The 16,189-nt window shown below is 33.3% G+C and overlaps 1 protein-coding gene across 13 annotated transcripts in view; it reads right to left on the minus strand.

Moving 5' to 3' along the window:
- NOL4 (nucleolar protein 4) overlaps positions 1-16,189 on the minus strand; it is a 394,115-nt gene that overhangs the window by 207,848 nt on the left and 170,078 nt on the right. For 2 of the 13 annotated variants that reach the window (XM_025365639.1, XM_025365638.1), the window contains exon 1: positions 9,991-10,164. The exons of the other annotated variants lie outside the window; for them this stretch is intronic. The gene's annotated coding sequence lies outside the window, so the exon portion shown is untranslated. Of the gene's footprint in view, positions 1-9,990; positions 10,165-16,189 lie in introns of those variants that run through there. 13 annotated transcript variants of the gene reach the window in all.

Here is a 16,189-nt window from a genome sequence, read left to right on the forward strand (position 1 = left end):
CTACTACTCGATGTCCATCCAAAGGAAATCAGTATATCAAAAGGATACCTACACTAGCGTGTTTATTGTGCAAAAATATGGAATAAGTTTAAGTGTCCATCAGTAAACAAATGAAAGAAAATATGGTACATATACATAATAGAATATGATTTGGCCATAACAAAGATTGAAATCATGTCATTTGCAGTGACATGGGTGGAACTGGAGGTCATTATGTTAAGTCAAAGAACCCAGGTATAATAAGATAAATACCACATGTTCTCACTCATATATAGGAGCTAAAAAATTTGATATCATGGTGATAGAGAACAGAGTGATAGATACCAGAGGTGGGTAAGTATGTTAGAATGAGTAGGGGAAATGAAGAGAGGTAGATGAATGGGTATAAACTTACAGTTTAGATAGAAAAATAAGTTCTAAGGTTTGATAACAGGCTAAAGTGACTATGATTAGCAACAGTGTACTGTATATTTCAAAATAGCTAGAACAGAGAACTTGAAATGTTACCCTTTTCAAGGTGATGAAATGATAAATAGTCAAGGTGGCGGGTGCCCCCAAATAAGCAGGTTTGATCATTACACATTCTATGCATGTAAAAAATACTTACATGTATCATGTAAGTATGTAAAGTATTATGTATCATAAAAGAAACAAAATGTAAAATATATAAACAACATACAAATCAGAACATTAAAATCACAGCTATATAATATAGTTATATCATGTTTTATTCTGGAATTTGATCAATTTTGGATATTCTTTTCCCTCATCTTATTGTCACACAATAACAAGGTAGAGAATATGTCACCTAATTTTAAGCGGCTACGCTGGGGACAAAAGACAGGTTTATTACTAAGGGTTCCATATTGAGTAGCATAATAGAATGAGACACTGGTTGTCAAAAGACAACCAGATCACTGCTTTTGCTCATAGGTCTGGGTGGTTTTTTTTTTCTCCCTGCAAATTCCACATGCAGCATTAATTAGCAAGCTGAAAGCACTTTCATTTTCACTTTTGGCTAGCAGACTTCAATGAATCTCTAATTTACACATTTCAGCTCTGCAGACATTTGCAGAGCAATATTTTAAGAGCAAGTCTTTATTTGGCTTAGCCTCCATTTCTGTATAAAGTTAAGATGTGCATTTACTTGTCATTTCAGCAAATCTTTGCCACAATTAATGAATGGTTCCAAAAAAATAAGTGTGTGGTCAATCCCATTCCACTTTTCTTTAGCCTGTAAATTGTTAGTTCTTTTGTAGTAACAGCTGAACACAATGAAAACATCAGCAAAACATTGGCAAAATGTTCTTTCCAACAACTGATTCAAAATCATGATAAAAATGAAAAACATATACAGACGGTTCCTGACTTACAATGGTTCAACTTAGCAATTTTTTGACTTTATGATGGTGTGAAAGCAAGACACATTCAGTTGAAACCGTACTTTGAGCGCCCATACAACCATTCTGTTTTTCACTTTCAGTTCAGCATTCAATAAATTACATGAGATACTCAACATTTTATTATAAACAGGCTTTGTTTTAGATAATTCCATCTAACTGTAGGCTAATGTAAGTATTCTGAGCATGTTTAAGGTAGGCTAGGCTGAGATATGGTGTTAAGTACCTTGGGCATATCAAACCCATTTTGATTTAGAATATTTTCAATTTACAATAGGTTTGCTGAGATGCAATCCCATTGAAAGTTGAGAAGCATCTGTGTCCAAAATTTTGGTGACTATATTTTTAAATAAAAACTATTGATTGATCTATTTATCTCTCTTGTTTGGAAAGGTACGTGCCAAACTGTTAATGGAGATTATTGCTGGGGGCACAGTAGATTGGGAGTGAATAACAGGGGACCCTTCCTTTTTCTTTATACATTTTGGTATTTTTTGGAATTTTTTCATGACTATATACTTCACGTGAATATGTAATATTTTATTAATCTTATATTGGTGATAGAAGCTATTTTGAGGATAAAGCTATTTTGAGGTGATTGAAGCCACTTTCCTGAGGAAAAATGCTTCAATGATGAATATGTATTTTTAAAATAAATGTATATTTATTAATATACTTTATTAATCCATTGAACTTTGAAATAAAACAACATGCAAGGCAGGAGTTCTTAGCCCATTAGTACATGGGTGAGCAAACCACTGTGGAAGGATGAGTCTGAGATACGAACAGAGATAGTGTGTTAAACCAAACTCTGTACTTTCCACTTTCCTATGCTGCAGAGCAATGAAAAATGAGTCAATTGTATCATTTAATGGAATCTCCTTGTGTTTCTAACTTAGGTATCACGGAGGATAAACAACGAAAAGAACCATGTGAGATGGATAAACAGCAAAAAGAACCATGTGAGATATGCTCTGATGACAATGATACAGCCCAGAATTCAGGGCAATCCCATGTGAAAATTGTTCATATAAATTTGGTCAGAAATATATTTTGTATTCGTGTCCTTTTATTGTAAAATTAGTAAAAGATCTATTTGTCCTCTAAAATATTAGAAATGGGTGCAGAGAACATTTAGGTTGGCAACGAACACTCCAGATAATTTTGTCTGATAATCAAAACTATTCTAGGATGAAAAAACATAATGAAAAACTATGCCAGATTATAAATCGAGTTTTCTATTGCAGGTCCAATAACACATATTTTGCTTTCAATTGCTATTTCCTCTGAACCCAAATATTTAAAATAAGAGAGTTACTAATAATGTTAGTCCCAGCATTGTTACTTTTCTTGAGATGATAAAAACTATGACATAAATTTTAAGATAGGATGAGCCACTAAGAAAATCAAGTCTTGAGGTCAAAAAGAAGCAAGGCTAAAGTAAAAGGTTAAAATTCTCAGCTTAAGAGAAGAACTTGGGAACAATGCTGTGAGAAGTTGTAACAAAAATTAAGTGAAAAAAATCACATTCTTGGGCCTTTTCCCCCCATTCCCTACTGTGAAGAATGGCAGACAGAGGAAAGAACTAAAGGCAAAGAAAATCCTTAATATTCTCTATGTGGCAGGTGTTAAAGGAAGCACATGTCTCTTTCCTGATATGGGAAATAGTTATCCATGGGGACCTTATTAGCTAAAGTGAAAAAAAAAAAAAAAAAAAAACCCTTCGTTATCACCCTTACATTTCTTACATGCTTAAAGCAATTTCTAAGAAGTGGATTCACATTTGCAGCATTCTTAAATAAAGTCGTGGCCTCTGGGATTTTCTAAATTTCTAAACTTCTTTCAAAGCATTAGAAAAGCATTATAGAATTTCGGTTTTTTTCTTCCTTTTTAAGTTTTAACCTTTTCATAGTTGGAGTGACCGATATTAGACAAAGTTGGAAGTTACAGACAGTATCAATCAAAGTTAATTTCTTATTCTACTTTTAAAATACACCCTGGGTTTGTTCTACAAATCATATTTAGCAATATTGTAATGTTGATTATTGTTCTTAGTATTTATTATATAGGGCTACAGTTTATAATGCTATAGATAGATTTTACTAAAGGTATGGGATATAATTTATTCTATCACAATAATAATAATCTTTAAACAGTTTTCTGTTGCATGAAGTTATGCATGTGATTTACAAAAATACAGGTTCAGGCAGCAATATAAAATTATACATAGGCATGAAGTCAGGAGCAAAAATGAAGACTTTTTCTATAAATACAAAATTTTGAATATACTTTAGTAAATTCTGATGTTTGGGCTCAGATATTGATCTCATTGACTCTTTTTAAGAGCTGACTATACACTTTGCCTTTTCCTTACTCTAATTTTCATACACTTCTCTGCAACCCATTCCATCAAATCTTTGAATAAGGCTACATACACAAAAAGGCAAGTTCCCTAGCCAGTAATGACGGCTCACTCTCCCAGATGAAAAACTCTGAAGACATCCCTCCCACCAAACCCCTTTCTATCTGCAGGTAAAGAATTAAACTATGCCAGGAAACATGATGGTATTTTCTAAAGTTGAGAGGAATATGTTCACGATTCCTATCCCAATTATGAATCCCAGTGGATTCACATGAATGATCAAATGTTGAAAAGTTGTCTGTTGATCTTTAATCATGTTCCAAAATTTTAAGTAAAGGGTAGGAGAGGTAGAATGTATATTCATAGACTAAATGCTTCTGAAATACCAATCAAAGATGGAAGAAAGGCAAGAAAAAGAAATGTGACCAGTAATTGAAACTGAAACTGGAGATAAGTGATAGTGAGTGGATGCTTTCAGTTATTAAGCATCCAGTGCAGCAAGTTCCATTATATTAGTTATTTCCTTTAATTCCCCAAACAATTCCATGAACTAGTTATCTCCATATTACAAATAAGAGAAATCTCATGTGCTAAAGTCTTCCCAGACTATCATTGCCAACTTGTCCTCACATTCTCCTTTCTGCCAGCACTATATCTTGCACTAATCTTCATCATGACATTTTTCACACTAGGGAAACAGGTCGAATCACACTGTGGTTGAGACCATGAGCTCTGCAGCCAGAAAAACATATAATCAGAACTCAGTCCTGTCATTCACAACCTGTGTGGTTTGCATGTAATTTCTCTGAGCCTTAGTTTCCTTATAGGGAGAACAGGGGCAGCTGTAGGATTTACACTACAGCACACGAGTTACAAATAAATGAGTTCATGTCTAAAGAGTAGCTAGCCCAGTACCTCGTCCACATCAAGGAAGGCAGTATGATCTTTGAAGGGAGAGAAAGCCTCTGATTTTCTTCATGTACTTACAGTGTGCTTTGGCAAAAGCAGGTCCATAGTAGGGGTTTATTAAATGCTCATTGAATGAATGACAAATAAATGAATTAATGTATGTATGCAAATATGTATGTATGCATGTATAGATGGACGAATGGATAATCTTTTGCATCCTATGATAGTAGTTTCCCTATTAAAGCTCCAATCATCTTTATAATTTTCCTCTTCCTAGAATAGGATGAGTTTTTGTGAGATAACAGACTATGACCAGTAATCTGCTTATTTTTACAGAGATCAAAGCTATATATAGGTACCCAAGAAAAAACAATAAAAACAATTTTTTCTTTACCTTTTCTTGTAGGATACAAGAATGACTCTCTACAATGCATCTTAAGAAATGACAATGTGAGGTGCAGAATGAGCTGGAATCAGCCTCTGTTTATTAGTTATATAACTTTAAAAATATTCCTCAATCTTTCTTAGTATCAGTTTCCTCACTCATAAACCTGGGACATAATAGTAATTGTATGTATCTTACAGTGTTGTGACAGTTCAATGAGATAATGTAAATTAAAGGGTGCATAGTGTAAGGGTTAAAGGATAAGTTTTCTTTGAAGCAGGGAGGCAGTTGCCTCTTCATCGTACCCTCTTCAGTGTGTTTTCCTCTTTAGTGTGTCTTCTCAAAAACATATAGGCCTGAATAAAAGGCCCAAACTTTTGACTTTCCAATTCAAGACTGGGGACTTCTGACCATTAAAACTATAAATGTATACCTCCAGAATTAGCTTAGGGGTCTCTCTCACGGGATAAATAAAAAGAGTTGCATCCATATCTATCAAGAAGATAGAGAAGTTGTGACTGCTCATTCTTCTCACTTTACTGTGTATGTGTATGAAATTCTGTTCAGACTTCATAGTCACTTTTATGTCACTTAATATATTCCATAAAATATTGTGTTATCTCTCTTTCTTTTAAATAGGTACAGAGGGATCTTTTGTTAGAATTGTTTTATTTCTCTATCAATTAAAAATTATAAAGTATCAAACAACTGTTAATTGTTGAGGTTGTTATTGTAATTATTATAATTATGATCATTTCAGGACCACAATGATATAAAATTATAGCAATTATCTATATGAAAAGAAAATAAAATACTTTTATCTTTAACTAATTGGATAATTACTACAAAATGCTTTTCCCAAAACTCAGCTGGATATATACTTTGTTCCTTTGCCTCAAATTTATTTTTACTGTATATCAATGCCAAGAGCAAAAGTATAAAAGTTCCCAAATTAAAAGTTATTAAATTTTAGAACTGTCAGACTCCAGTAATAAAAGACAATTTTTTTGTTATACTAGGAGTTTGTATACTTTAAATGAAAAATACATGACAAGTTTTCATATACTCTAAATGCTATATACCAGCATTAAAGAGGAAACAACATACATATATACCAGCATTAAAGAGGAAACAACATATAGAGTAGTTCAATGAATGCTAAAGATGCTTTGAAATTTTATGCAATAATGTAATCTAAAACAGACATTTGTAAATGATCTACATTATGCGTAAGTTAGCTATTATAATTAAATGCAATATATGCTTTTAAAGACTTAAAGATCAAACTTAAGATGTCTAAAATCAAATTCGTTCCTGCCTCCCATTACCACCACTACCCTCTTCAAAAACTCCCTCTTTCTATCGACTTTCCTATGTCTATAATGGCACCCATGCATTTTCAATCTTGAAGGTTCTTTCTTTAATGCTACCCAGTCGTGGGTCAAGTCTATCTTCTGTGCTTACTTTACCACACTGCCCACTACAAAATAATACAATTCTCTATTGGTCATGCTCACCAGACTGTTTTTATGAAATGCTGATGCTCTGTCCTTCTTATCATCTATCCTTTCATCTGTTATTTGGATGAAACCAAATGAATCACCTTTTATTTTGTATTAAATTTTTTTTGAGACAGTCTCACTCTGTTGACCAGGCTGATCTTGAACTCCTGGCCGCAAGTGATCCTTCTGCAACAGACTCCCAAAGTGCTGGGCTAACAGGCATGAGTCACTGCTTGCCATGAGCCTAGCCTGCCAAATAAATCTTGGTTGAATAAATTAATAAATGAAATTCCATAGATTATATGTCTATGATTTCTTTTCCATTTATTTTCTACTTTTAATTTCCAGTATTTCTATGTTAGTTTAGGTTCTTAGTCCTAACCGCCTTCCCCAACTATTATCCTTACTCAACATTTAAAGAATAAATACATCTTAACAGAGCACTGCTTCTACTTTTCATTCCTGGTTCACAAATGCCCAGTGACCCCCATCTGCTCTCAAAAGTATCTATCATCAAAAGAACATATCCCAGTCTGACATTCTTTTCTTTCTACAACCTAATTTCAACAATTGCTCTGGCTACCTTCCCCACACACCACGTTATCAATTCGCTTACATGCAACTTTAAGAAAACAAATAAATATAGCATCTTACATAATTTTCCTGAGACATATGAAGTCAAACTTACAGCATATGGATAAAAAATTTTCATGGCAGCATAAATCCCAAATTTAAGAAAGAAAGGAGAAATTGTTGCTATTTAACCGTTCTCTAAAGTGGCCCTTCTAGCTTAACAATGTATCACAGTATTGAATCAAATATGGTCAAATCAAACATTAATTTGATTTTTAAAAGCTAATACAAAACGTGTTCATATTACAGTATTACCTCTTGTGCTGAATAATATTTTTTTCAATACATTTTAAAATACACACATCAACCATCAATCACAATGGGCAGTTTTAGAAACTATCCTTAGTTTATTTAACAGACCATTATACCATTATGAAAATATATATTAATGCTTTATGTGTTGGCTTGTTGAGTGTTCCCCAGCAGAGGTTTCTGTTGTAAATTTCCTGCCCATTCCTTCCTCTTGCCCTTTTCTGTACTCTGGTTTCCCATGCAAAAATTCAGACCATTTCCATATCACCTACCAATCCCAGAGCTTTCAGAAGACCTTGGTGACCTGAAGATTTTTACTCTTAAAATGACTCCTGGACTTTCCAAATGAGATTCCAAACTCTGAGACCAGTTCGGAATAGATTAACTTCTTTCCCAGATTCCTGAAGCATTGCCTTTCAAGAGAGAATCTGACTATGGAGGATGACCTGGTCCTCCCAAGCAATACCTTAGGAGAGCAGGAAGGGCCAAACCAAAATTTGCCTAAGAGAGATTACAAGTCCCTGCCAGTCTTCAGTTGACTAGCCATTTGTGTCTAGGTCAGCCACCACTGTATTTTCAAAAGACATAAGCACAGATGACAGGGAATGGAGAATTCTAAGAAACATAAAATTTTATTTTAACTTGTTAGCAATACTTATTGAAAATCTTTGGTTAAGGTAATAAATTGGCTAAGTCCCTGACCATTTTTAAAATTTATTATTATCATATATATATATATATACACACACACACACACTTTACTCTGTTATCTCAATAAATGGTGCCCATTTTTTTCTTAGCTATTCTTTTTCTTTACTAGTCCTATTTTGTTAATTCTGCTCCCTGCATCATGCAGCGGCCCTCTAAGTTTCACTCTTCCTGAAATAAAGTCATTGGTTTCTCTCCTTTCTACCCAAAGTCTATGAAGGGAGATACACTACTTTTGTTTGTTCTCTGGGGAGGACAAAAGGAACACAATTACCTCTTTCCTTTTGTAATTTTTAAGGGTCCTGTCCTGAACTACTAACAGAAATCACCAAAAAGAGGTTGTTGGAATAATTTATGATCATTCATTGAGAGGGACTCCCTGACTTCCTGCTTTGTCTCCATTTTCTTAAGAGTACCAGGTTCTGCATAGTTACAACCTAAATGCTATTAAGCAAAGTATGACCCTTCTGGTTTTGTGCATACTTCCTAACATATGAATATAATAATTTCATCTAACATTTTAATATACCTGTTCAACTCTAGGACCTATGGTCTCTTCTAGCATTAAGTTTCAGGGAAAAGAAGTGCATGTGTTATCTGTGCTCTGTTTTTGCAGCAACACCCAAGTCTCTCTATTCTGAGAAATTAAAACAGCACACTTCAATTGGCAATTAAATATTTTTATGATAATAGCTATATTTAGCATAGATTATAATGTTATTTGTAGTGTGTAGTACATTACTAGCAGGATTTTACACAGGGGAAAAAATCCCAGTTTCTAAATATATGTTACCAACATGTAGACATGATGGAAACAATTAAAAAACATCATGTATCATGGATGTAGCCTGATACAATTTTCATCATGAATTATTTAAAATACAAAATAAATACATTCAGGGGAATACACACTGATAGTCATAAACACAAGGGTTATATATTAATATAATATGTAAAATCTACATAGTTTGGAAAAATTCTTTTCAATTTTGTATGTGGATTAAAGTGTCTTTTGAGGTAATTAAGTTTTTGAAAGACTAGATATCTCCACAATAGATACTAATATCAAATTTTTTAAATCCATAACAAGGTTCCTAGCTTCTAAGCTAAAAATCATATGCCTCATAAAAATTGTGGAAGGAATTGTGTAAGTACAAACCAAAGGCGAAAAGAAAATAAACAAACCCATATAGACATAGACATTCCCCGAAAACAAAATCCATTTGAGGCAATCAACCAAAAATCCTGAAAGGTATACACATTGCACATGCCTTATGCTGAAAAGTTGAAGTACCAGCACCAGACAGAATAGCTACATTAATTGCTCTTTCCTCAAAAATGCCTTTTCATCATATTATAATGAACTAAAAAACCACACCACTTGCATACTTCTAAATGGATTTTTAAAATATGTATGCATAATTGAAAAAGGACATTTACAAACCTAAAATGAAATTTCATCACTTTTGGTGTTGAAGAAATACAACTTGCTTACACATACAGATTTTTCTGTGAATATTTTTTTTCTCTCTTTATGGAATTTTAGGTTTAAATGCACAACAATCTAGGGTAAATACATTAAATGCCAAAAGCATATAATACATTCTTTTTGCTTATCTGATTTTACCATGCTCCTGAGATTTTAGATGGATATTTCAAAAGTACCTAAAATTTTTCCTCAAGTTTCTGATCTGGTCAAACCTTATAACAACTGAACTAGGAAAACATTGGCATTTATCAGTCTCCTCCTGTCATTCTACTGCTTCATGGGACAGTCTTTAACAAGACTTAGACAAACCTCATTCATCAATACTCTACTCTGGAGGAGCTGACACTTACTGTGAATTCTGCTCTTCAACTTAAATACCAATGTCTGTGGCAGGCCAATTCTATCATTGCAGATCCAGCATCCCTCAGGCGAGGTCCAACCTTTCTCTCGAAGTGCACCCAGGGATTAGTCTGACTTCCCCTAAATTCTCTCCTCTGCACAGTAAGAGCTAATCTTTCCTGTATGAAGCAGGAGATGGTGTTGCTATGACAACGGAGCACATTCTAGCAGTGGGACTACTGAGATGAGCCTTCAAAGACTCAGGGAAACATGCACTCAGTCTTCCTCCGGGGCTATGGGCTCCTTCCTTGAGGATTTAATCTCCCAACAAGTTTTCTGTCAGACTGGGTTGTTGATTATCTGTGCATTTTGCTACAGGGAGATCACTGGTTAAAGAACATGGCTGGAAGATCACAGTTATTTAATAAAAGTGCCATTTTCAGTTTTAATAATTTTTCAGTTTGAATACTCAGTCTTTGTTAAAACACTACCCCCATTTAAATTAAAAGCATTTTGCTTACTTTTAGATTTTTAAAAATGATTATAATGAGTTGAGAATGGCACTGTCAAGGAGAAGCTTTACCATTTTTTTTTGTTTGTATATCATCACCATTGTATCAACTTGAAGGTTACATACAGACACACACACACACACACACACACACACACACACACACACACACACATCCATTTTCTCTCTCCAGCGTCAACGTCTGGAGCCTTGAGGTTTCGGGGTGGGGGAGGGGTATGCTAACAAAAGCAAATCCTGCAGCCACATTTTGCATACATATCTTAGCCACAGAATAACCACAATAAGTGCTAATCATTTAGAAAAATAATTACAAGTGGAATTTAAGTGCCTGTGCCACAGCAGAAGCGATCTAGTATCAAGCCATAACGTAGGAGGGCAGATTTCATATGTTATTTTCAAACATGACAGTTAAATTTTTTGGAAAATAATGAACACATACATTAATATATACATATTAAACAGTTGATAGCACACTGTAATCGTTCTGACTGTTTTGAACATTGAACATTCATTTTTCTTCAGAAACATTGCTGCGATTCAAACGACTACATCCTTTTCATTGGAAGGAAAGATACAAGGCAGGAAAAGTTTTCCCCCGCAGTTTACTCAATCACCCTGAGTCAGGTGCTCACCCAGGGAGTCATCTGACCTGTCCTCTTTACTCCTTAATTTCCCTGTAATCTTTTCTCTTTCTCAACCTTTCATGTGAGGAGCATGCATACCACCCTTCCCCCACTGACTGCAATTATTCTCCTTTGTGGCTGAAGCAATAGAATCTATATCATCTACATCTATGCTTTCAAGTGCTGAGAGCGAACAGGACTTTATGGATGTCGCTGTCACTCAGAGGTGTGAGGATCTATATGATAGTTAGATGCAATGCCACATTGGCCTTCTAGAAAATCATAGGGCTATCTTTAGTTACTTCTTGCTTGTCACCCTAATGAGTTTGAAAAGCTTTACGATATTAACTAGAATCTCATTATTGCACATAATGCATGTATTTACATTTAGTAGTTCATTTAAAAGAGACGGGGCATTTTAAAACTTATTTTGATTTGTATTTTTTATTTCCATCATAGTAAAAAATGCAGTTAAATTTTTGCTAATGTGTGCCTTGGAATATATCTCCAGGATACATATGTACCCATTTCACAATATATGCAGATAATTTTTCCCCTTATGATCCTCTTTTCAGAGCTTGCCCTGAAGATGCATTCTCATAATTCAAAAAGTTACAGCACCTGTTTTCATTATGTTCATTATTATCTAATTAGTAAAGAGTTTTTTTTTTTGAAAAAAAAATTCACTCTTATATTCAGGGAAACTGGATAAATGCCAACACATGTAAACAACACATGGTTTACTTTCAAAATCAATCAACCAGAATTATTTATTTCTAAATAATTTCTTAGTTAAAAATGTGTTGAAATAATTTACTGCTATAATAGATAATGTTTACTATCTGCTATTCCTTTAGGACTGACTACCTGGACATCAATCATATTATATATTGTCTAGCTTCCCCAAGAAGACAATATTGTTTGTAGAAAAAATTATTTAAGTAGTTATGGTGAGTGTGCCACAACTTAGATTTGGATGTTAAAAGTGAGTTATAAACAACTAAGGTTATATGAATTCCAGAAATCACTACTGCAAGAAATTTAATAGTTTTAAAAATTTTTTCTCATGTATTATTTTTATGAGTCCTAATTTTTCAACATAATATTCAGTAGATCTGGTAAATTGCAATAATATGTTTGTCTTAGGGGAAATAGGAAAAGTGAGAATAGGAAAAACAGCTCTTTTCACAAAACAAGTTTTAAATATAAACCCCAAGACAGTTCTGAGTAAAAAGACTGAAATATTGGAGCCTATAGTAAGGGGAACAAATGAGAGGTTGAGAACAATTTTTTTCTAAAACGCCGCCTTTCATGGAAAGGCTTGAATATGGCCTCTAGACTTTGTCTAGACACTGAACATAAACTCTAATGACAAACTGCATTACTAATCTCTCTCTGTTTCAGTTTTCTCACCATCAGAATGGACATAATAATAGCACCTTTATGAGAATTCAAGGAGTAAATATGTATAAATTTCTCATAATAATGCCTGACATATTGAAAATACTATGTAAATGTTAGGTGTCATTTAGGACCTTGAAGACAGGGATTAAATATTATTCAGCTTTGTCTCCCCTGTTCTTAATACAAAGACTGCTATCAGGTATATACTTAATAAATGAAAGGTATTTTTCATAAATCTATATGATTGTAATATTTAAGAAAGCAAAGTGAATAGACAATACTTTAGAATTCTAAATGTATCAGAAGAAAAATATAAATCTTTCTACATAATTATTATTGGTATATAAAATTCAATAAATGAATATGTATTCAAGTAATCAATGAAGTACATTTTAAATATATCATGTTCTTTTATGCTCATTATATTTTAAAAATTATTTGCTAAACGATAAGTAAACAACATAAGTAGGATTATCTTTGACTGGGAATAACAATAACATATCCTTTAGTTTTATAACAGAATGAGTGATCACTTATTAGAAAATTGATTTAGCATCTGCTTTAGTAGATATTGTAGTAGGTGCTGGGATACAAAGACTTAGACCACTATGCCTGTCTTCACCGAGTGCACAGTTTAATGCGGGAAGCGTACACTCACTCAGCATAGTCTGTGTGCCAGGCACTGCTCTGGGTGCTGGAGATATGACAGTGAACCAAACAGAAAGAAATGTCTACTATAAGGAAGTTTCTCCCTGCTAGTGTGTGTGTGTGTGTGTGTGTGTGTGTGTGTGTGTTTTCAGGCAGGGGAAATGAATATATTTTAAGTATAAGTGCTTCAGAGGAAAATAAATTCAAATTTTGGAAAAAGAAAGGCAGTAGAAATAGGTATAAAATTTTATTTTAAACAGATACATTTAATGCAAATTGATAAGGGCCATAAAAGAGCCACAAAGAAAGCACCATGCAACTAGGAAAAAGAGTGGCTAACACTCTCCTAAGGAATATGGGAAGGTTTCATAGAGGGAGTAGTCAAAATCTAATGAGGATTAAATATGTAAAAAGGTTCTTACCTATATATTAACCAGTATTTACTCACACCATCTGTATAATTTAATATCTAATAAAACAAAGTCAATACATAATATCTAAGGATACTAAAGTATCAGGAGAGAAATAGAAATTAGTCTAATAACCAATCCATTACAGGTTTACAATGTTCAAAAATATTCCTTTAGTTAAAAAACATGTTATTCCAGCAAATGGATTAATACATGGCTGATCTATAAAAGTAAAAGTAAATTGCTCTTACTTTTGACACCATTGTCTTTTTTTTTTTCCTAAGATAAAAAACAACTAAAGAAGCATAATTATAACTCACTTTATTTGTACAGCAAAATAAATTCCAGCTGGCTTAAACATTTAAATCTTTTTTTAAAAGCTGTACAAGTACTGAAAGAAGTTAAGGAAAATGTTTTAAACACAAACATAGAGGAAAACAAACTTTGGAGTATCTGTCAGATAAATAATTGGCTGTTTGGTCCAGAAATCTACAAATCTATTTCCACACTTTTAAATTATTTGTTAAACAATCATTTATTCAGCAGCAGTCATGTGCAAAGTATTAGGAATAGAAAGAAAAATAAGATAGTATTTAATTTCTGGAAGCTTATGGTCTAGTATTATAGTACAGATGGACAAAAACATAAGATTTTACCATTCAAAGTGCTAATTATTTTTATAAAATTATACACAGAATGCTATGACAGAATCTAGGAGAGAACTTTTTCCTGGTATAGGGAGGTAGGCGTATGAATCTAACAAGCATGTAGATACAATCATAATGGAATAGACTGGAGCAGTCCAATGTTCCCACTGAGAATAACCAGAATAGCTAATTTTGAAATATAGATGATTAAAACCTATTTAAAGGCATCAGACAGCTAAGAGGTAACTAGGACTTGAGAGCCCAAGATCCCTGAGGGAAGGACATCAGAAAATGTGAACCAACATTCTGTAAGCAGCTTTTTCCCTCAGGGAAAACACCAGTTTTGGTGTGAAAAGAGAGACGAAGAATATGAACATGCATTGCTAATAGGTAGATAACTTTTGGAACTCTTAAAATACTAAAGAAAAAATGGATTTCAGATTGAAGATGGTAGCAATGATGTAAATAGTCAAGATTGCAGAGAGAAGGTAGTAGCAGAGAAGTGAGACCACCATTCTATGGATTTGCCTTTAAGGCTTTGCATATTCTTAAATTGCCAAGAGCAAAAGACAAATGAGACAAGCAGAAAAGTGTTGGAAAAAAAAATACAGTAGTGTGTGCTGTACTCTCAGTTCTAAACTAAAAAGCCAAAGGCCATTAGGAAGAAAGAGCTTTTATGAGGCATCCTGGCTCTCAGTTGGGACCACCAGTAGGTTAGACCCTATGAGTGGAAGGAAATATATGGAGATAAGAACTAAAACCCGGCATCAAGTCAGTTCAATACTTAATTTAATTCAAATGATCTGTGCCCCCTTATCTGCTGGAAGATGGGAAACTCCAGATAACATTCCTAAGACCCTCTCTATTATCACTCTACTATTTTTTGTACAAATGTCCCAACTTAAGAAACATATTTAAGAAAATAATGCTAGGAATACACAGGAAACAGATAAATGGTAATATCAGTTCTATGCTGATAAATGTTTAATAACCAGTTTCCAAAAAAAGGGTACAATATTATAATTTTACTGATATAAAAGATTTTTAACATGGTTTATGAATTATAAAATATTCAATACTCTATTATAAATTTCATATATCCAATTGATTCTCTCAGAATACTCTCATTGATTTTTACCAAACTATTATATTTGTAGGCAATGACAATCAAGATAACTGCAATTGATGATCAAGCATGCTTCAACATGGATGTGGGTTCATTTTTTTATTTACTCACGTTTATGAGTAAGATGAAAGTGAATGTTAAAGGTGAATACTGGAAATTCACATACTTGTCAGTCATGCAAGCAAATTCTTTTGTAATTATTTGTAATTACAAAATATTTGTAATTTTATTTATTTGTAAATGCTAGATAGTTGGTATAATTTCAATCATTTTAAATATGTTAAGACTTGCTTTGTAGCCTAACATGAGGTCTATTCTGAAGAATGTTCCATGTGCACTTGAGAAGAATGACTGGAGTGTTCTTTATATGTATGTTAGGTCCAATTAGCTTACAGAATTGCTTAAGTCCTCTATTTCCTTATTCATTTTTTGTTTGGTGGTTGTTCTACCCATTATTAAAAGTGGGGTATTGAAGTCTCCTACTATTATTGTGCTGCTGTATGTTCCTTCCTTCAATTCTGCCAATGTTTGCTTCATCTATTGGGAACTCTGATATTGGGTGCATGAATATTTATAAAATATTATATATTTTCTTGGTGAATTGGCCCTTTTATAATTATGTGATATTTTATTCTCTGTCTCTTCTAACAATTTTTATTTTAAAGTCTCCTTTTTTGATGTTAGTATAGCACCTCTGCTCTTTTTTAGTTATCACTTGCATAGAATATGTTTTTAATCTTTGTGACTCTCAGCCTATGTGTGTCCTTAACATCTAATATGTTAGTCTCCTATAGACAGCATTTAGTTTGATCCTAATTTT

Source organism: Theropithecus gelada, chromosome 18, assembly GCF_003255815.1.
Source record: "Theropithecus gelada isolate Dixy chromosome 18, Tgel_1.0, whole genome shotgun sequence".
NCBI classification, from domain to species: domain Eukaryota; kingdom Metazoa; phylum Chordata; class Mammalia; order Primates; family Cercopithecidae; genus Theropithecus; species Theropithecus gelada.